We start from the raw sequence: 23,826 nt of genomic DNA, 5'->3' as shown, positions 1-23,826 counted from the left end.
CATGGTTGGACACTATGTGAAGTTTACATTTTTTAATTTAATTTTGAATAAATAAATTTCCAGTTTACATTGGTGACTTTTAAAATGTTTTAGTCGCTTGTTCAGTTTCCATCTTTCAATTATTGATAACGATTGTACTCATGAATAGTTATAAACCAATTGGAAAAGCCCTGAATTGCAAAATCAGTATTAATTGGCAGGATCGTTTGGTTTTATACCTTAACACATTGTCAGTGACCTCTGTCATTACCTCATGGTTAAGTTGAAGCATGGCAGCATTGATTCATTCGTAATTAGAAAATGGAAGGATAACGCCAATACTAAATGAAAAGACACCTTACTGGCCATTGGAATAACTCTGCATGTGATACGGGTAGAGGTGTATTCAGCAGAAGTATCTCCAAAAAGCTGGGAGAATGTAAAAGAACACTAAGTTTGGGGAATATGCATACATTAAAAAGTTAAATTAAAAACGCTGTAAAAACAAAGAACTTACAATCTACTCATAATGCAGAGCCTATGTCTGGCATACAGACACTATTTGATGAAAGCGATGGGGATTTTCCCCTAATATCTCCTGACTGTTCCCAGCCCATCCCACGATAATAAACCTTCCCGTGCTCTGAAGATGCAGAATCCAATATCGGTATCCACCTTCATAGCTGCTGTCATTGGGGTTAGTGGCATGAGTCGTTTGAAACAAGGGGCGATGGCGGGAATTACAGTTTTCTTCCTAAACCAAACCCTGTCAGGAGAAACTGGCCCAATTTGCTCAATATGTCCAAACAATGATACAGATGTAAAGGCAGCATAATTCTGCGATTGAACTGAATCCGAATGACTTTTGTAAGAGGGCTAAAAGAAGTGGCCACCTGTCTGACAAAAGTGGCATAAATCCCAAAAATGAAGAATGATCGAGAAGCTGACTCATCTTAGTTAAACCCTATGCTTTTGCAATGCATTCCTTCTGCTGTCACCAACATGAACAGGCAAAACCATATGAATTTATCCAGGAATTTCGGGTTGCTAATGTGATGACAAGTGGTTTTCTACTGGGTTTTTCGAGAACTGGAATGAACCACAATGCAAGCTAAAGGTAAACAGCAATTATGTCGTGAGACCTCCGGAACCCTATACCACATGTGTCAACCTGGAAGAGGTCGATTAGTACCAGCATACCCACTAGGGGCAGAACCTACCTCAGGTGTCCACTCAACGATTAATGCTGAATAACCCATTCCTGTCAAGACCCTGGAAGTGGGGACAGGCAGGACTCAGTGCAACCACTTTGGGATTAAGAATAAGACTGTGGATTACGTCCTTTCACAATGTGAGGTATGCGTTCAGAATAATGTTAAAAACGGAATCTCGACCCCTATAGGTCACATACCTGTGTTTGAAGGACCATTTAAACATGTGGTGATTGACGATGTGGACATGACAAAGACGTTGAGAGGTAAAATATATATGTTTGTGGTAATCGACAGGTTCAATAGATGGGTAGAGGCAACTCCATCTAAAGACTCAGGGACAGCCACAGGAGAGAAATTTTTAACGAATGAAGTTATTCTCAAGTTTCTCATAGCGTCAGAGATCAACTCAGACAATGGGTCTGCCTTTAGACAAAGAGTGGTTGAATGGGTGCTGCAGAATTTGAGGATCAAGCCGAGATTTAGATGTGTGTATCATTCCCAGTCACAAGGCATGGTGTAAAGGATTAACAATACTTTTAAATCTAAGTTCAATTAAATTTGCGCAAGTACAATGGCTCAATGGGCTGCCACTCGCACTAATTCGCTCGCGCATGTAGACGAATTGCATGAAAAACGTGCCATTGCAATAAATACTTACCAGTCGACCATGCCAGTGCCAAATGGAGGGTTCTGTATGAAGGACCTAGCTTGAAAGAATTGCAGCTAGATGTTAAGTTGTACATGCAACAACTAACTGTGAATATGAATCTATCTGACAAAGAGGACAGACATATTAGACCCGGAGACCAGGTATATGCGCGTTTCCCGGAGAAACTGGAACGAGCCGAGGAGAGAGGGGCCCTCTGCGTTGAGCACCGACTTGCCCACAACCGTTCAAGTGGAGGAACGTTACACTAGAGGTGTCCCGCAGATGCTGACTGACACCAGAGCTGAGGTAGGTGAGATTGAGGAAGGAGCTGCAGAGCCAGAAGGGAACATGCTGCAAATCAATACCCCTTTACGAGACTATGAGCAGTTGGTGAGTGAGGTTTTCTCCGATAATTACGCCTCCAAGACTATCAGAAATTAGTCTGTGAAAGGTGGTCTGTCTCCTGATTGTATGGCTTGGGATGGTCCAGGTGTGGTCAATGATGAGACATTCCCCAGTCGTGAACCTTTCTATGAGTGTACAGACTTGTAGACCATCGACTTGCCAGTCATGGTGGATCTCGCTTGATAATGCCAATGCCCTGCAAAGCCGAGGGAAACGGTATAGAGGAATGAGGAGTGTGGAGCCCACTCCTCAAGCATGGTTGCTGACTGTAGTAACCAGTGGTAACAATGGGCAAATTACACGGCAGCATTGCTGACGAGATAGGACTGCTTCCTGTGCACTGAGGCGAAACCATCATATTTCGTTGCTCCTCTGCCCAATAACTCTTCCACTTGCTTTCAAAGGCAACAACAACAAACCCATCGTCCAATTGACTGAATGACGTGTCATCACCGGTGCAACACAAGTACCTTCTCTGGTGCCTCCTCATGCAGGCTTCCACGTATAAGCAACGGAATGAAAACGTCAGGCAGCAACTTCGACAGTTGTGTAATTGTGGTACCGCTTTGTCTACCAGTAAAAGACATCAAACCTTCCCCATGGCTACTTTCACGGTGCATAAAGGCTTAAGATTTGACTGTTTCAGATGGAATGTCTCTGTGCCGGTAGGCCATTTTGTACGCCATTGTGGGGACACAGTTCACCTTCGGACTGACACAACTTCTGAAGCCATGACCCGCATCTCTGGTTCATTCTGAATTGGCTGCACATCACGTTAGCAGACACCTGGTGGCGTGTGGCTTGGAAGAGGGGCAGGGTCCGACGCTTCCTTCTGGCTGGGATTTGACCTGCACTCGTGTTCTGGTCCTCCTTGAGGTTGATGTGTCACTACGGGCCCACATTGACTCTCTATTACGAACAACTTACACAGGCGGCGACGGGAGTTTGCCCCTGACCTTACAATGCAAATTGATAGTATCAGTCAGCCAAGTGGCATCACCATTCAAATTCAAGGCTCGAAGCAAAATCGCCACAGGGTGGGAGTCACTTCATCCTCCTACAGGACTTCACAAAAATGCAGAATGGATTAACTACATTTTTAAAACCAGCAGTGATTCATAAATTCCACTGATCATGCCCTCTCAGCCTTGGAGGAGCAATTGGATGCAACTACCAAAACGACATGGTGAAATAGCCTTTGGACTGGTTGTTAGCCAAAAAAGGTGTGATGTTTGGGAAACATTGCTGCACCGTCATATCCAATAATACTAACATGGAGGGAACATTTATTAAGGCGACGGATAAGCTGACGTATCTCAGACAAGAGATTAAGGAAAATGCAGGGCCCGGCCATCAGTTTTTTTCACTGGCTGGATAGCGTTTAGTATGGATGGGGAGCTTGACTCGCCAAGATTGGGATTGTTGCAGGTATCATGATGAATATTGTTGCAGTTGTCTCTTGCTGTGCTATACCTCTTGTGAGACTTGTTTTAGTACGTCTCACTGCACGGAAGTTTCCTGTGGTTCTGCTGAACATCTCCCTCTTCAAATAATACTCCAACGCTGAATTATTATGATCTCATAACTACTGACGTGCTGAAGCCTTTTCCAGACAAATACGCCTGAATAAATTTGTGTCATATGCGAGCTTAGATTGTGAGAGTCTTTGGGTTATTTTTCCTATTCTGGATATTGAGTGACGTGTTTTTGGCCCATTGACACCAGGCACGGAGGAGAATCCTTTGAGAATTGGATCGTGGAATTATTCCTTCCCGCTTTTGGGACTGTAACTACCAGTTTGGCCTTTACTCCTCCAGCTCATTGTATTCTTTCTCTACGTCAGACCAATAGATCTCAAAGGGGGGAATATATGGAAATTAGTTTGGCCGTTGTATGTTTAGATTAATAGTGCAATGCATAGAATCATCTAATATGAAAATTACTTTGGCAGTTGTATGTTTAAATTGACGAAGCAATGCATAGAATCGTGTAACAGACGAGCAATAGATGAGCTCATGCTGAGAGTAATGGACACATAATATGATAGGCTAGTCAAATCACGTGACAGATGAGCTAAAGCTTAAAATAATCGTTGTGAAATGTGATAGGTTAAGTGTAAGGTAGAAGGCCATTGTGGCAGAAAATGATTAGTCTGAAAGACAACGTAAGCTAATACGATTAGTTAGGATAATGACACCAGGTAAGGGCGGCAACATGACAAAGTTTAACTTCGTGAAGAATGTTCTGTGTCTCCATATGTTTCTCGCAGAGCATTGGGTACTCAGGCCCCACAGCATTCACTAATCTAATCATCCTTTCCCCAACAATGATTGAAAAATTCCTTTATCTGCTCGTCATTTTATCTTTACGGTGATCAACCCTGAGTACATCGTGCCTTTTGAAGCGATCACAAGCCCCAAGTCAGCTGGTCACGGATTAATGCCAGAATGAATTATTAAAAAGAAAGTTTTCTAATAAACTCAGTGACGTCGACTTTTGTTCGACAGAGAACAATTGTATTCGTCATATCGATACAAAGTCCGTAATTTTCAGAATTATTGCATTATATTCCAAAGTTGCAGCCTTTTATGACCGGTTAATACGTCAGATCTACTTCTGAACAACAGGTACTGTGCTGTCCTATTCTGTGCTCTATGGTCATTTTCAGTGGTCGTGACTCTAACAAAGGACGTCAAAAAAACTTGCAACATGTCAGATGTGTATTTATCCTCAAACAGTCGTCACCAGTTATTTCCTAGAATTTGCAAATGACAAAATAGGGTAGCCACATATTGTGTAATAGGAATTATGCAGTTTTCTTTTGGAATCTTGAAGTCAGATATTTAAAAGTTCGCATCCACTCCAAAATGTGACTTGAAGCCTCTCAGCAATAACTGGAGTAATTGCATCCTCCGTTTCAATTGCGAAAGGACTGGATCATGAATATGGGTTGTGCTGTTTTCCAATTTGTCAATCAATATCAACAACCGCTCTGCCACGAGACGATACTCCAACGAGACGACCACGCTATGGTATAATGATGAAGAGTGTCAGGATGCAGACAAGATTTAATGTAGCATGACAAGGGCTTGAATATGTGAATCAGCAGGTATTGTTCCTTTTGTCAAAGGCCGCAACACCCATTTGAAGCATGTTGCTAGATCGCCATAAGACGTAGGACAGGATGGGAGCCATTCATTAAACCTAGTCCGCTGGCCATTTAAAGAGATGTTTTGGATGTTTCTTCTGATATGTTTTCGATTGTGCTTATCTGCACTTTCGTCAAAACAAGCTTTTCTTGGCATCTTACGTATTACAAAAGTCATGATAAGGAAGTACCAAGAAATTTCCTTTCTGCACGTTTTGTTTGATATGTCCCTTGTCAACATCATGTTCCAAGAGGTCATGAGGCAAGGATTCCATATTAACATCTAACAGTGAAACCACAAACCTGTTGTCTATCGCTATGCTTCCATTTCTGTTGTGTCTACCCGTTGGATGGATTTATGGTAAATTGACATTCAAAGAAAAAAAATCAGAGCAAAGAAAGTACAACATAGCAACAGTCCCTTCGGTTCTGTCAGCCTGTGCTATTCGAGATCCTTTATTTATACCTGTCGGCTTTTTAAAAAAAATCTTTATCCCTCTGCACCCTGCCCATTCATGTTTATGTCTGCATAATACAAAATGACGCTATCGTTCCCACCCCGACCACTTCCGCTGGCAATGCGATCCACGCTTCCACAACTTCTCGGTAAAGAAGGTTCCACAACATATCTCACTTAATCATTTCCCTTGTCACGTTAAACGCGTGACTCCCAGTAATTGAATCTCCCACTCTGGGGAGAAACGTCTCATGGTTTTGTAACTATTGTCAACCTCCGTCTTTATAATGAAAATAATCATAACCTACTCAAGCTCCCTTCATGACGCCCTCCATACCAGCTCCTCTGCAGCCACTTCAAAGTATCCACATGTTTTTGTCAATCTGGCGACCTGAACGGTATACAGTATTTCAAACATGGCTGAACCAAATTCTTAAACAAACGTAACATGGCCTGCCAACTCTTTCACCTAATGCCCCATGAGATAAAGGAAAACATTCCAGTGACGCTACTTCCACACCACCACAATTGTCATTTTTGGAGATCCAATAAATTTACCTGCTCACTCAATCTCAGCAAGAACATTCAAAGATTGGCAATAATACTTTCATCAGGGCCCGACCCATTGCATATCTGACTGACAACAACACCAGTACGATGTGATATTATGTAGGAATTTCAACTTAGTAGGCGACATGTATTTGTCAAAAGGGCGTAAAGAGACTCAGGACGCAATGCAAAGGGAGTTTGGGGATCTGGAAGCGTCGTCGATTATGAAGACAGACTTTACAAGAAATTAATGACAGTTTTATGATCACACCAGGGTATACGTTGAGATATTTGCTGTGATGGAGAAACGGATAGAACCAGAATTATGCAGTAACGTATTTGTTGTGTCATAGGCTGTGGCGCATCACACTTTTTTTATTAAGGAAGAATGGGAAGTAATAATGATTTATTTTTAAGACAGAATACTCTCAGACTGAACATAGTGGATTGTTCATGCGTGTTAAAGACGAAATACTCTCCAAAACTGCATTAACAACACGTGCAAATTGGAGACTGTTCGCGCTGGCAGATTATCTGCGTCTTCAGGACATGAAATGTTTCGGGATTTTTGAGAAGCCGACAGCGTCAAATAAACTCACAGTTCTGCGTTTAAAAACAGTGAGGAGGTAAGCTGACGGATGTGGATACTTCATTTAAATAGAAACTTAGGCGTTTGCACAGCGGAGTTGTCGAAAGTTCAAACAATATCTCAGGGATGGGAGAGTAAGCAAATTGAGAAAACACTTCGCCAAATATTATGCATAAAACGGAATGATTATCTGTTCTAAAACTAATACAGAACCTCAAAGTAAGACAAACCCTCTAACTATTAAAGCCGTTAAAAATGATAGAGACCTAAGAAAAGTTTTGCTTGCATAGAACCGGATATGAAATCTACGTCTAGTACAGATGTTGAGAGTTACACAGACCCCGAAATTAATAAAAACGCTGAAACTGATGCAGACTCTGAGACCAAGACAGAATCTGCGACAAAAGAATGTCATTGAACTCACAAAGGCTCGGAACATGAGAGAGTGGAATCTGAAACTGATACAAAAGCTGACTTTCAGAATGTACTTGGAACAAAGATGTGCTGGTCATTTTGGTGCCATGGCCTTGGTTGCAGTAGGTAAAAATTGTTCGATCGAATCCAGCCTTACAAAGCTACTGTTATCTCAACACACCAGATTTGTGAAAATACAGCAGTATATTCGTGTCATTACAGCTATCGTGGTATCTGGACGCAGTTCCTGGATATGATAAATGTGTTATGTTCCGAACCTCTGCTCATTCCAAAAAAGCTATACCATCCTTATGACGGAACTGGCGGAACACAAATACGAAACAGTTTGCTATAAACTCTGTTAGAAATGCTCCTCTACTTTTCTTGTTCAACTCCTTTCATGAAAATTGTTCAATATGCATCTTTGGTATCACAATTGTTTTGCATTATTCCATGTATGATATTACAAAACAAAAAAAAAAAATCACAGCGATCGTTGCACTGTGAGTCCTATGAGGTGTGAAGTGCTGGGTCTCCAGAGACTGACGCCTCTCACAACAGACTGGATCTGAGACAGAAGATTGAGCAGGTGAACTGGAAACCCACTGCTTCTGACTCCGTCAGATCTCTTTGAGAAACATTGGAAGATGGATAGAATATATCCACAGCTACGAAAATTAAAAGCTGAGACGGATGTCAGTTTCTGTGCAGAAGAACCATGGTTGATATCATGGTAGCCCTGTCCTGATACAGGAGTCAGGAATTAGAGTTTTGCTGAGATATTAGCAAGTGATTGAGTAGGGGCAGAAAAGGACGTTAATTGTTCGGGATCACATAAACGTGAACTGACTGATGGGTAGGGAAATTTTCAAGACAAATACAATGATTGGAGTCAAGGAACTGGTAATTACAAAGAAGATGGAACAGAACGTAAGCAACTGTGGTCTTCGGATGTTCCAGTAACAAGACACAATTTTCACGAATAGGCCTTCTGATCTGCCATTCCTGAATCGACAAATTTTGCTCTTCCACACTAAAACTGTCTTCACCTCCAGGATCGATACCTCTGTATTGCGTTTCTATTCATGTATCCATCCAGGTGATTCTTAAAGTTTGCTTTCAACAACCCTTCTGGCAACCCGGACCAGGAATGCACAATCATTTGTATGAAGAACTTGTCTCGCTCATCTCTTTTAAACTTACCTTTCTACTTTGATCCTGTGCCTCCCAAGTAATTTACCCCTCCGCCCTGAAAAAAACGCTCATACTTTCCACTGTTTCCACACCGTCAACTTGTATCCGATCACCCATCACACTCCAGCATTACAGTGAGAACAAATCCAAATTATTCACCCTTTCTTCATAGCTTTCCTTCCCTCAGACCAGGAAACAGCCTAATAAACCTTTTCTATGCCCTTTCCAAAGCATCTAATCCTTCTTATAGTGTGGTGACCAGAGTTGTGCACAATATTCCAAGTGTGGACTGGCCTAAATTCTATAACGCTGGATTACAAATTGCCAACTTTCATTTTCAATGCAACATGTAATGAAAGCAAGCATGCAGTAGGCCATTTTTATTACCATTTCTACCTGTGCTGATACCTTCAATGATCTGTGGACCTGTACAAACAGATCCTTTTTCATACAAGTGCTCTTCCATTCACTGTATAATTTCCACCTATACTTGGTCTTCCAAACTGCATCACCTCACATTTCTCCAGATTAGTCTCCATCTGTCATGTTTTTACTTCGCACAGCTCTAAATGTTCTATATCATGCTGGTTCTATAACAAACATCCTCACTATACAATCTTTGTATAGTCAGCAATCTTACAAATTCGACCAGGTATTTATTCCTCCAAATCATTATTGTACAACACATTTAGCACATGTCATGTCACTGATCTCTGTGGAACACCACGAGCAACAATTCTCCATGCCGAAAAGCATCCTTCCACTGCTGGCTTCTATTTTCTATGACGAAACCAGTTTTGTATTCATCTTGCCAGTTCACACTAATACCATGTGATTTCACCTGGTGTAGATCTCACGCAGTGTATATCAATATCCTTGTGAGAGAGAAAGTTCTGTGAATATCCCAATAATAATGAGATGCAGAGATCATCAAATGTAATTCTGTGATTCCCTTTCTCGAAAGTCAGAGAGTAAGATGAGGACTCTGCTGATGATTATTTGATTGTTCACTAATTTCCTGCCCTTATTGAAATACAACACGTTAATATCAATTAACCCAACCGCAACACCTCCCTTCATGCAACTCATGTATCACTTTGTTCAAGTCAGTTTCATTCATGGTACAGAAGAGCAATGATGGATGTTGTTCTTCGTGACGTACGTAGGATATAGAATAAATGCAATATTAATAACACAATGATTCTTTCACTGAATGGGCAGCTGGTTCTAGAGGAGATTTGCTTGTTGCTAAGTGTTTGCACATGGACCGTGAAAAAAGGAAATACAAAAGTGAATGATGAAAAGTTGTAATAAGTCACTAAAGTGAAGTTGGGGAAGATATTATCTTCGTGCATAACTTGCAGTCGCCGTGTAGAAGAGGTGTTCTGTTCTGGGAAAAATGAAGAAACGCACCTAGCATGAGAAAACTTCCCAGCAAAGGACGAACCATTGAGATGGTACGTATTTCTCAATTTCCCATCGAACCAACTGTTGTTAGAAATCCAGAAACAGCAGCAAATTCTGAAACAGACCAACAGCTGACAAGCGCACATGCCACCTTAAAGGAATGCGAAGTAGCGAGAATTATTCACTTGACTTGGTTTTTATATCACGGTGACAGTATGCAAGAGGTCAACATGAATTTCTGCACCAGTTTTTTTGTGTATGAGAGGAATCACATTTTGCCTGCATCTTTGCACATTCCACAGGTCAATGCAATAATTTAATGATTCGGAATATGTGATGTCATGCATCAACAACAAAACTGAGAAGGTTACACATGCTTTCAAATTTGTAAAGAGTGTGGGAGCTTCAGAACGAGGGAGTCAGATTGAAATTGATGAGTCCTGCAATACATCATAAATAGAGTTTGGTCTGTAAGTTCAGAGAAACCTGTGCAGCATAAATCATGTGTGAGGTGGAGTATGGGAAATGGAATGTCGTGGCTGATGGTAGTGAGACGGATTTAGTAGGGGCAGATGAATGCAATGACTGACTGGTTTGCAGATAGGAGTGAAATGTAGTCACTGAATGGAGTTCAGCGTTCTGGCTGACGTTAATTTGTATTAGTCATTGAGCTGATAGCATTCAGTGACGGAGATGAGTGGGAGTAGCGGCACGGGGAGAAGGACGTATTTTTTGTAGGAAGAGGACTACAACACCTGCACGCAATGGTTGCAGTTACAGAACAGCGTGTGAGTTCGTGCATATGGGAAGTGGGTGATCATAATGCCAGCAGTAGAAGTATTGAATTCAGGAACGAGGATGAAGTGTGAGAAATTAATATAATTATTGACGTAAAATGGCTTGAATGAAGAGAGTGGGATGTTGTGACAAGGGTTTGCAGGATGCAGCTACTGAAAAAGTGGGTAACAGTGCCGGGAAGTAATGCATTTCAGTGAGTTATGGGAGTTGGATGCAATGACTGATGATATTTATTTGGAGTGACCAATTAGCTTATGACCAGCCACCAATAGCGTGTATTATGCCAATGGTGGGTGTGTGATGTGGTGCTAAGTGTTTGGATAATTACGTCGGTCATGGGTAAGATCGTGTGCTGTGGTGTGAAGGTCAATATGTTGGTGACGGATTGTGTTGTAAGGCATTGGAATGTTGTGTTCTGTTTTTGGTAAAGTATCTGACATTTCGTGGCATGTGTATTTTTGTGAGAGTGGCATTGTGCATGGGACATGATATGGGTTATGGTTTACTTTATTGGTGATGTCTTTTGAGATATTCTGTGAGATATCGTGATGGCTATAGGATGAATGATACTATTCCGGCACGGTGTAAATCCCTCTGCCATTTTAAACAAGCCGCACAAAAATGTACACCTCGTGCCATAATCTGTTAAATTTTGAGAAGCAAAACCCTCCCCCAAAGGTCACAGCTAAAAATAAAGAAAACAAACAATTTTATTCATTAATTCGAACAGAGAATATTCAAACCAACACGTATTTCCAAAAGCTTTCCATGAAATCTATCTTTTACCTCCCACTCTACAATACTAGTCATATAAGAAAAAAAAATGTACAAAATAAAATCGCGTTTCTTCAGTAGATTTTTCTCAAGTTCAGCTTCGATATTCTGTCGCACAAACTCCATGCAGATGTGCACTTTTCGGAGAGCTCTTCAGCTAGTAGTCGAGTTGTTCGCCAACTCACTCGTCAAAAAATGTCCGGCTTATCTCCCAAAACATCGAATCATTTCATTCACTTGATGTCATCACAAACAGTAAAATTCAAAATCAATTGGAAGTTGTTTTATGGGCATAATTTAAACGGTTTGGCCGAATTTAAATTGTATTTGTTCCATAGCAACACGAATATAGATGTTTGCTTCAAGCAAGTGTGTCATTTTAAATACTTTCCGTAAGCCCGTGCCAACTTCCACACTGTCTTCAATATACAGTACCCTCTTGCACCTTCATAAAACCGCCCCCGTGGAAAAAAAAACAAATGTCATAATGAAAAGACGGCTTCATTTGCTTCCACTATTCTTCAGCCACATTATTATGATATGCATATGACTTTAATCTAAGTTCATAATAGCCTCTTCCTGTGTGCGTGTGTGTGTATATATATATATATATATATATATATATATATATATATATATATATATATATATAGATAGATAGATATGTATTCACACACATGTATAACATAATTTGGAGATGCCGGTGTTGGACTGGGGTGCACAAAGTTAAAAATCACACAACACCAGGTTATAGTCCAACAGGTTTAATTGGACGCACACTAGCTTCCAATTCAGGTGATGAAGGAGCGTCGCTCCGAAAGCTAGTGTGCTTCCAATTAAACCTGTTGAACTATAACCTGGTGTTGTGTGATTTTTAACTATGTATAACATATATATGTATACATAATAACATTGAATGTATACCAATCTTGTATACGTTTTGTCAGTTAAATCCACGTCAACGCATCTGCAGTTACATTCTTCTGACCTACAACATCTCCGAGGCATAAAGAAGAGGTCTGCAACGTTTAACCCAACAAATAATCTCACATTCCGGTATTTCAAGCTTTTCAATAATGTAAGATGATTGTTATCCATGTACACAACCGTCTCGGACTCATTGTCCATGACATACACATTCAATGTTGTTCAGCAAGTACCAAACTCAATAGTTGCTTTTTTGATCCTGGAGTCTTTCCTCGACTGGATGTTAAGTCTCTACGAAAAATAAGCAACTGACAGTTCAATGCTATCCTCGTTTCCTGCAGCAGTACAATTCCAACTCCTATGCCACAAGCATCGATGGCAACTTTGAAGGGATTCGAGAAGTTTCCTGTAGTTAAAACTGGAGCGGTGGTTAAGGATGCTTTCAAATGGTCAAATACCTCCTGGCATTGTTCTGTCCACCGAAAGTTTGTGTTCTTCCTCAGGAAAGCGGTTAACAGTACCACTACTCCGCTGAAACCTGGAACAAACTTCCGATAGAATTCACTTCTTACCTAAAATTAAAGCATCTGTTTCTTCGAGATTTGTCTTCGAAATTCTTTCATGGCTTTCAGATTTGCGTTCCATGTCGTCAACCTTCCATGACCGATGTTATGTCGCAAGCATGTCACCTCTGCTTTCGCGAATTCAGTTTTCTTTCCGTTCACTACCAGTTTTGCTTCTCATACTCGTTCAAATAGCTCTGCCAAACTTGCTATGTGCAGGACTTACGAAGGATCACTCCATCGTCCAGATAGATTCAACAGTTTGTTAATGTAGTCGCAACTCTGTTCACTGGCCTTTGAAATGTGGCGGGTGAGTTCCTCATTCCAAAGGGCATCACTTCGAAGTGATAGAATCCATTTGCGGTTAAGAACTCAGAAATTTCTTCTGTCCTCTATGATAAATGCAGTTGCCAATAACCAGGCAGCAAGTCCAACTTCGTACTTTGACGGGCTTGTCGTACTTTCTCGATGCAGTCCTCCAATCTCGGTATTTCATATCAGTCTGATTTTGTTCCAGCGTTGACCTTCTGACAATCCATGCAACATCATTGAGTCTCAGCAAGTTTGGGAACTAAGACGATCAGCGAAGACTAAAAGCTCTGCCTCGGTTCGAAGATATCTTCATTGAGAATGGCCTCCACCACGTTCTGGAATAGTCTGGCTTTGAAAACATTAAGCGAATTGGGGTGTTGCTTTATTCCAACAGTATTCCCATTGTCTACCTCATGCACAATAACATTAGTCCTTCCCAACGTATTCCAACATATATAGTCATACGCTGTAACAAACATTGAACTGCGTTCTTTCCTCCTGAGAGAGGTCGTTTATTAACTTACCCATGCCTCAAGGATGTCGTCATTGTTAAATATATGTTGAGATGCATCAAATTCCACAATATCTGAGTCCTCACTCTGCAGAGCAGTAACCAACAGCTGCTTCCCTCGTTCTTTCACACAATAAACCTCAGGTATATTCTCTGCCTCCTTTTGGGTGCATGTATCAAAATACAAGTATTTAATTGTCTCGTCATTTTTTTGCAATTCCATTACCCTTTCAGAACAAACATTTCTGACTGACCCTCTGCCTGTTCAAGACTGTACTGTTCCATTCAGTCCAAAAGTATGCCTCTAACTGAACAAAAGTTCCATTACCTTTCTCTTTAGTTGTTGATTCATGCTGTAACTTAGGGTAGTGTAACTTCTTACCACGCAGTCTGGATAAAATACACGTATTTTTTTCTTTTATCTCTTCTGTTTTCTGGTGTTCCTTCGGCAGCTCAAAAAAAGGGTGTTAATATCACTTTGGAGCCTGCTAAACCATTCTCAAGAACAAATGGATTCCTGGACCTGACACTCAATTCATCACTCAAATGATTCTTCCCCAGTCATCATTTGGCATCCCCCTGATCTTTCGACGGGAATTGTTAAATTTCTGTCCATCTGCCCCACGAATTACCAATCTCTCGGGTAACAGGTCAGAAAGAATCATTTCTTACTGTTAGAGACTGGTTAGATCCTGCCTCTCTCAACAATATATCCTCTGGAACCTTCTCGTCCTGTTCTTTCGAGTAAACGTTGTCCACAAAGGCGAATTATTTACTGAGATCATTTTCTATTTCCATCCTCAGCCCTTGCCTACGATATACGCTCTTCTGCAGTTCCATGAATTGTCTTGGGTTTTCCTTTCCGACTTTCACTGTGCCACTGGCTTATCTTCTTTTATGACAACTGTTCCTACAGTGCCTTTCTGTAACGACCAGCACTGTGAGATTCCATATACCATGTTATCACAGTGGAAGTACCTGTGGCCTTTCACCTACTTTATAAGCTCATGAGCTTCTTCTTTGAACTGTGGTATACACTTACGAGTGTTCTCAACTCTTTGTTTCATAGTATCAGATCTCACCTGCGAGTAACTTCTATCTCTCACGGGGTGACCTATTTTTCCTGAATCTTGGCATGTGCACCAATTTGTATTCATCTGCTGACTCTAATGCTCATCCTACTTCCTGAAAGTTCCGTTACTCCACATGAATTCTTGTCACATCTGGAAAGGACTTTTTAAAAATCCTCCAGCAGAATTATCTCTCTTCACGCTTCATTGGTCTTATCTCGTTTTAAGGCCTGCCCCCATCTCTCAAAATAACTCTGTTTAGTTATTTCGATGTTAACATAAGTCTGACCTGGTTGCTTCTTATGGTACCACTTCATAAGAACTTAAGTTAAAATGTTTGACCTCACCATAGCGTCTGGGTACCGCATCTGAAAGCGCTGCAAATGCCTCACTAGATCTGCCCACCAGTTTAGTCTGAACTAACATTACCCACAATACATCGGATCCCTACATCTGCATCGCCAATTTTCAAATGCAAGGAAGAACGCTTCAAACTCTTTCGCATCACAATGTAGTAAAGTTTGACATTTAGAGATACATGCTATTTTAAACTCCATCCTGCCAACATGACTTTTCAGACTAACTGAAATATTTTCAAGTTCAAAATTCTCTCTTATTTCTCTCCCCCTTTCTTCTCTCCTTCTTTCTTTGCTCAGATAAGAACTTCCCCCCTCTCATTATCCTGAATTTTTTCACTCTCTTTCACGTTTCGTTTGTTTATATTGTAACTGCATTTTTCTCAACTGCAATTTAATGTCTTTCGAACGCTGCTGCACATGTCTATTTCTCTGGCACACCTAAGTGTTTTAATTACAATTTCAGCTTTATTTTTGTCCTTGCGAAAACCCAATTCTGTATTGTTTACTAATTCTAAAGGCAACGTCTTTCTTTCCCTTTCCTTTTAAACTTTCCTGAGAAATTTGGGAGTCATCTTCAAACCCCAAAACGTCTTCAGCAATCTTCAGAGTCATTTCTCTCATTTTTAATTTAACCAACTACATTTAAACAAAATTAAACAAATTTTCTAGTCTACGTTATATTTTTTTTAAAGAAGAAGACACTAACCTGCAAGTGTTTAAACCAACTGGACTTTCTTTTTCTACCGCAAAACTATTCAAATCTGTCCAAATCTCAGACTGGATCTGACTGACCGGTTCAAATCAAGGACTTGAGCTTCCAGGCTGGTTCATCACGTTGTATAATGTTCTACTAATTTAAACCAGACTCAGAAAAGCTCACCTCACCTCGTAATTATTTAAAGTATGATTGGAAAATAACTACCATGGCCGACTATAAAAAAAGAGAAGTTTAACAATTTATTCTTCAAATCCAACTGAAATGAAAAAAAAATCGAAACTATCTATCTTTGTAAACCTCACTAGTCTGACCAATTTGCCTCGGTCCCACTCCACAGGAATATACTGATCCGATAAAAAAATCTCTGATTAAGTTGAATCAAGCATGCGAATTCCAATACCATTCTCCTTTCGATTTTCCTGTATATTTTGGTCTTCTTCTCTTCGGTCTAATGATTCACAGATTTCATATGAAAAGATACTTTTCAGAGACCGATTCTGCAGGCACAATATTTTGGTGTTCTTTGCTGCTCACGCTAACTGTACAAAATGTCCGATTTTATATAACTGAATGCATCAGATCTTCTTAATGGAATGTTTTCACCGAAACATTAAAATTCAAATTTGATTGGATTTTGATATCTTGGAGCATCATTTAAGCTGATTGGCCAAATTGGAATTTGGAATGTCCCATGCCAATTCAGAACAAGCTATTTGTTTCACAGCCAAATGTTACCTTTTAAAATTTGTCAGCACATTCTGTGCTTGCCAGCTTAACATTCTCTCTGAAAGGGGCACCACATACTTACAACTTCATAACAACCTTGAGCAAAGAGCAAAAGCAATGAAATTCATCTACGTCTCTCACGATACCTTTCACCAAAAGTAATATTGTTTTCGTCATCATTCTGTTACAGGAAGCGAAATGGAGAAAACGAATTTTAAGGGGAAAAAACGTAAGTGCTGGAATGAAAGTTCAAATTTTATAAAGAAGCAGTCAAACAAGTCAATGGTGTATAGCCTACACTGCATATGATTCAGCTTCACACATTGCCACCTGTGATCGATCGTACTAAAGTTGGTGGCTCACTGGTTAGCAATGCTGCCTTATAACACCAGGGTCTCAGGTTCGATTCCAGCCTTGGATGACTACCACGCTGGAGTTTGCACATCCCGTGCGTGGGTTGCCTCCAGGTACTCTGGTTTCCTCCCACAGTGCAAAGATGTGCCAGTCACGTGAATTTGACAGGCTTAATTGCCCCTCGTGTTAAGTGCATTTGTCAGTGGGGAAATGGGTCAGTGTGGACTGGTTGGGTCGAAGGGCCTGTTTCCACATTTTAAGGAGTTATAATCTAAAACTAGGCAGGATAAGATTGGGACGCCTGGTAAGTGTAAACCTTTCAGACTGATGGATCTATTTCACTGTAGTATGACTGCATTGTTGTACATCTGCTGAAAATACGCAAAATTGACAATATTGATTTTCCAGAATACAATTTAAAAATCTAATGTCAAATCTGACATTTAAAACTACGCACTCAGTAATCCCAGCATAATTCGAACGGTCTGTTTTGCAATTGTTTCATTTTTTTGGAATATTGTGTGCGATCTTGTTCTCTGTCTAATTGAAAGTATGTTATCAAACTTGAAACGTTTCAGTAAAATTTGAAATGATGTTACCAGCATTTGAGGGATTGAGTTACAGGTAAATTTTGAATAGGCTGGGAGTGTTTTCCTTGGAGTGCAAGAGACTGTGGGATGACCTGATAGTGATTTTTGTAATCATTAGGGGGATGAGTAGGCTAAATAGACAAAGTGAAATACTAGAACTAGAGTGCATAGGTTTAGAGCGAGAATGCGAAGTCTTAAAAGTGATACAAGGGCAAATGTTTCCACGCAGAGTGAATTGTAATGTTGAAATGAACTGCCGGACGACGTTTTGGAGGCTGATATAATTACAATATTTAAACGGCATAAGGGTGCATATGTGAATAGGAAGGGTTTTGAGGGACATGGGCCAAATTATGGCAAACGGAGCTAGGCTAACTTAGATAACTGGTCGACATGGATGGCTCGTATCGAATGGTCTGTTTCCATGTTGTACCATCTCTCAGGAAAAATGAGTTTCATCATTATAATAATTGACAAATTATTGAAACATTTTTAGACTCCCTAACCCAGAAACTAATTCTGACCAAGGGAAAGCAATGAGGAGAAAGTGAGGTCTGCAGATGCTGGAGATCAGAGCTGAAGAAGGGCTTATGCCCGAAACGTCGATTCTCCTGTTCCCTGGATGCTGCCTGACCTGCTGCGCTTTTCCAGCAACACATTTTCAGCAAGGGAAAACAATGCCAAATCAAGAACGCAAAGCGAAACATCCTTCTCCACATTTTAGCAGGCGTGTATTGCATTACAAACAAAACTAAATGAAAATGCAATGTCGTGATTATGAGGATAGATAGAAAGAGATAAAGAATAATAAAACAAAACAACATAATTCTGTAATCACGTACAATCAAAACGATCATAAAAGCCCTGCCACAAGCAAACAACAACTGAAATAAATTTCCTTCTATCAAAGGAATGCATTGTATTCACTGTTTTCAAAACTGGATTGCTGGATACTTGAAGGAACATTGCAAATTTCGTTCAAAAGTATGAAACAGTTCAATTGTGTTTGTAAGGTTATCTCTTAATTTCCGAGAAAGGCCTTTTAAATTCTGCACTTTGATATTAGACAGAAGTTGAAGGCCTTGTTTGAATAATCTGGTCAGTAGGCCGTCGGGAAGATTAAAGTATTTTAAAGTTAATCTACCTTGTTGCCATTTCCCCATAACCTTTCAATTCCCCATAAGATCATGTTACCTCAGTCTTGAATACACTTAAGAACCCAACATCCACAGATCTGTGTGGTAAATTAATTCAGAAATTCGAGACCCTCCAAGTGTTACGACAAGGGGTAATCCCCTCTGCTAATTGAAACCAGCCACAGAGAAAACACGCGGGCAGTGCTGTAACCTGTTCAAATTCAAGAGGCAAAGAACTATCCCAGAGGTCACTATGTATATAATAATTAACAATTTTCTTTTTTAAGACCAACAGACAATATGAAAACCAACAACTATATTGAATTGCTTTCTGCTAAACCTATCTTTCTCCTCCCACTCTACAATACTCGTCTGATAAAGAAAGAGATTAAGATTGAAAAAAGAAAATTACATTTCAAAACCAATCAGCTTTGCCGATTCTTGGTTGTAAATTTACCGCTGTAGATTCTCTCAGGGCAGCCTCGATATTCTGCTGCGCGAAATTCCCCACAGGCAGGTAGTTTGATGAGAGCTCTTCAGCTAGCACTCTAGATTTGTTGGTATTTCGCAGTTCTGCCTCAAACTGTTCAGTCTGTCCGATGTTATACCTAAAACATAAGATTGTTTTAATATTATCAAAATACGAAATACAAATTTGATTGGATTTTGATATATTGGGGTGTAATTTAAACTGATTGGCCGAATTTGAGTGTGTTTTTGTTTTATAGCAACCCAACTGCTGCTCTTTGTTTTGATCAAGTGTTACATTGTTACATTGCTCAGGACAAGCTGCACTTTGGGTCAGTCCTTGCTAGCTTTTCAACTCTCGTCAAAGAACAGTACATTTCTCGCCTTTCATAACATAACGGAGGGAAGTCCTCCACCAAGTTTTCTTAAACTGACTTTTTTTTTTATTCTGAAGTAAGAGATTCTAATGTTACACTATCTAACAAGGTGTACAACCTGTCCATATCACATACCCCATCTATTCCCTGAAGAATCATGAATATTAAAATACACAGAATTTCATTCATCGAATCTTTGATGAATGCAGGCAACATGCACACCTCCTCATGGACAACGTTTCTCATAACTTGTATCTACCCTCTGAACCATTTCTGGGTAAACCTTATTGCCAAGGGCTGATTTCCATTCGTACTGGAGAGGAACTGATAGTAGTTGCAAACGAGGCTGCCAACTGAAGAATGTCAGCGTGGGGGATCATAATCAGAGGCAATCATAAAGTAATTAATAAAAATATTAATTTGGTAAAGCAGAAATACTTTACAACGTTTATGAAATAAGACTGATAAAGTGCAGAATTTCCGTGTTTAAAGATGAACTGGGGAAGGTTGTTTGGAAAAGTGTTTTGGTGGATAAAAGATTTAATAAATAATAGGAAAATTTGAAAATAGAATACAGCATTCAAAGTAGCTATATAGCTATGAGAAATGGAAAGAGAGGATATCCCAGGCTAAAGTATCCTGATGTACTTTTATGCTTAGAAACGATACATTCAAACCAGTTAGTTAAAGTTCAATTGCTAGTTGTTTGTTGGACAAGAACAATAGAAGAAAATTAAGTGAATAAAACACTGAGGATTAATAAAAAAATAGTCAATTCTGTCTTGGTTGTAACTTCCATGACCGCAGATGGCTTGGGTACAAACAATTGAGGAAAAGCAGAGAGAGACACCTGGATCAGTTTATGCCCGAACTCATGCTTGGGAGAGTCATCAGAGAGGACAGTGCAGTATGTTAAAATAGTATTGATGTCGGTAACTTTTCCAAGCCATGGAGAACTTTTCATCTCAGACTCAGGTTCAGGAGGCTGAGACAGAACTGTAAATTGCCAGCCTTGACACAACAGACTCCAATGCCAGAATGGAAGTGAGGCTCGCTTGCTGAATATGTCTGACATCATGTAAGATAGCAGACTAAAGCTGATACTCCAAAAAATTGCATGTTGGGTGGAACGACAATGCTAAATTGTCCACTGTGTTCATGGATGTGCAGGCTGTGTAGATCACATTACACGGATACAATAGAAATGCTGGATATAATTTGAAAGCGCTTGGAAGAAAGAGTGCGGAAAAAAATGGACGAAATAGCCGTTTCCACAGAGCAGATATTCCATACTTCTATCATTTACTCATCAGTTTGGTTGTAACTGAAAAAGCTTAAATAAAAACATGGCTTTGAATAAAGACTCACGTCTTCTTTTACTCATTTTGATGAAAATTTATGTTATCCATTAGGCACTTTAAGCCTAACAATATACCCGATTGACTAAGGAAATCATGGAGGAAATAAGGAAGGAAAAGAGGCATATGATGCATACTGAAAGAATGCTAGTAATACCAATGAGCCAGAGTATTTCAACTGTGGAGAGCCAAAGTGAGAAAAATAAAGAAGGCCAACAGGAAGCATAAGGAAAGAGTGCCAGGTGCACTAAATCAAAGAGAAAAGACAAGTCTTCAATATGTTAACAGTGAAAGGTTAATGAAGGATAAAGTGGGGTCTATAAGGACCAAATAGGTTTAGCTGCTCCCTGAATCAATTTATAACCAAGATAATAAATGAGAAATTTGATGTGGACTTTGCAAAGTTAGAAAAATGATAGCAACAGCGTAGTTTAAAATGTCGATTTTGCGCAACTGAGCTGTATGTTAATGGAGATAGGAAAGGTGTTCAACCGCCTGGCACCACGACTGATCGAAAAGTCTTCAGGACTAGATAGATGTATTCTGCCTTGCTGACAGAGGTAAGCAATCAAATTGTGGTGTCGTTCGTGCTGGCTGGAAGGCTGAGCAGCGAGGAGGATGTGCAGATGTGTCTGTGTTATTTAGACAGGATCAATACAATGTAAATTCGTGATATTTGTTAAATGTAGCTTCGGTTTATGATATGTTTGTAAGTTAGCTCGCTACGCTGGAAGGTTTGTTCTAAACGTTTCTTCACCAAGCAGAGGTAAGACCATCAATGTGAGCCTCCAACCACGTATGTCAATGTATGGCATGCGCGGAAGAATGTGTACACATAATGGGATTTATTCGCCAAGATAGGCAGGCAGACTACTATTTGAAATGTCACATAATTATTTGTCAAGATTTGAGTCGTGCTGGAAAATCACAGCAGGTCGGGCAGCATCCCAGAGCAGGAAAATCGGCTTTCTGGGCAAAAGCTAATCATCAAGCCACTTGCGCACCTTCCAACGACCCCTTCGCCCATCTCCAACACACCCCATCCACCTGGACACTCCGTCCTCATTAGCCGCTCTCGACATCTTTATTTCCAACTGTAACCGAGATATTAACAACCTCAATCTATCCTACACTTTCCCCCACTCCAACCTCTCGCCCTCACAACGTGCCCTCCACTCCCTCTGCTCCGTACCTTAACTCACCATTAAACCAGCGCACAACGAGGGGAGGAGATGGGTGCGTGCAGTGGTAGTTTGACGCACTGATCTCGACATAACTTGAAGCCACCTCCTCCTATCACTCTCTTGACGATAACCCCATCACCAAATCATCACCTCCCATACGATGCACAACCTCAGCACCTCAATGGAACTCCCAACAGCTTCCAACCTCATACTTCGGGAACGCCGCACAGCCCGATTCTATGTCCTACCCACGATCCACAAGCCTGACTACCCCAGCTGACCCATCATCTCAGCCTGCTCCAGGCCCACCAAATTCATCCTCACTTACTCCGATATTGTCTCATTCCCCCAGTCCAAGAACTCCCAGCATACCTTCCGAACACCATTATTGCCATCCATCTCCTCCAAGACTTCCATGTGCCAGGCTCCCAAGACGTCATCTTCACCATATACATCCAGTTCCTCTCCATAGGCACCAATAAGCACTTCCCCTGCCCCCAGCTATGTCTTCCTATTTGTCGGCTGCGTGCAATTTATTTTTCTAATTCTGATGAAGGGATTTTGACCGAAACATCGATGTTCCAGCTCCTCGGATGCTGCCTAACCTGCTGTGATTTTACAGCACGAGTCTGAACTTGACTCTAATCTCCAGCATCTGCAGTACTCACTTTCGCCATATACGCATTTAATTGAGTACAGTTTGATAGAGAGCCCTGATCAGAGAGGCCCGTGTTCATTAGTCTCTGAGTAAATAACAGTACGGGTGCAGCACGTGTAAAAGAAGGCAAGCTGTATTTTGGCTTTTGATCGGGCGAAGAATATGAGTGCCAGAAAAAAAATTGCCTTGCATCCATTTTCCAACGTATTAATGAGGCCATAAATGGAATATTCTGAGCTGTTTTAGAATGCTTAAAATATGAAGGAGGTTCTTGCTCTACAGTGAAAGTATCGAATGTTTATCGAAATGCTTCCTAGGATGACACGCTTGACATATGTAGAGAGATTGGGTTGTTTAAGAAAGTATTCCCTGGAGTTTAGAAGATTGAACGGGAGAAATAATAGAAAACAGCTTAATTTCAAAATGACTGGACAGACGAGATGCAAGAACGATGTTCAAGATGGTGGGAGAGTCCAAAATAAACTTGAGCGTTTGATGAAAAGCCAAACGCATAACAAACAAAGACCAAAAAAAAATGCACAGAAACAGGCCCTTCGCCACTTCAAACCTGCGCCAATCCAGACACTGCATCTAAACCTGCCGCATTTCATAAGATCTATATACCTTTGCTCCCTGCCCATTCTTGTATCTATCTAGATACATGTAATGGAAAATTATCCACTTACTGTGAAATTTAAAGAGAATACCTTTTTTAAATTCAGTGCTGTACTGAGGTTTGTAATAATGCTTTGATAAAGATTTGCAGTTAGCTTATCTCTGTTTGAATTTTGTAAACAGTCATCTAGACATTGCGAGAGTCAAACTAAGCGAAAGCTGAAGGACTGTTATTTCTAGAACCGGGGATAAGAGGATAACAACTTGAGCTTCCCCCGGTCTTTGCCCTTGAGAGTGTGATAAGGAATGGTAAAAGACAGGCG

The sequence above is a fragment of the Chiloscyllium plagiosum genome, unplaced genomic scaffold, assembly GCF_037043375.1.
Source record: "Chiloscyllium plagiosum isolate Xiang-an unplaced genomic scaffold, Cpla_swu_hap1 HiC_scaffold_52, whole genome shotgun sequence".
Taxonomy (NCBI): domain Eukaryota; kingdom Metazoa; phylum Chordata; class Chondrichthyes; order Orectolobiformes; family Hemiscylliidae; genus Chiloscyllium; species Chiloscyllium plagiosum.
This window is presented reverse-complemented; position numbering follows the sequence as displayed.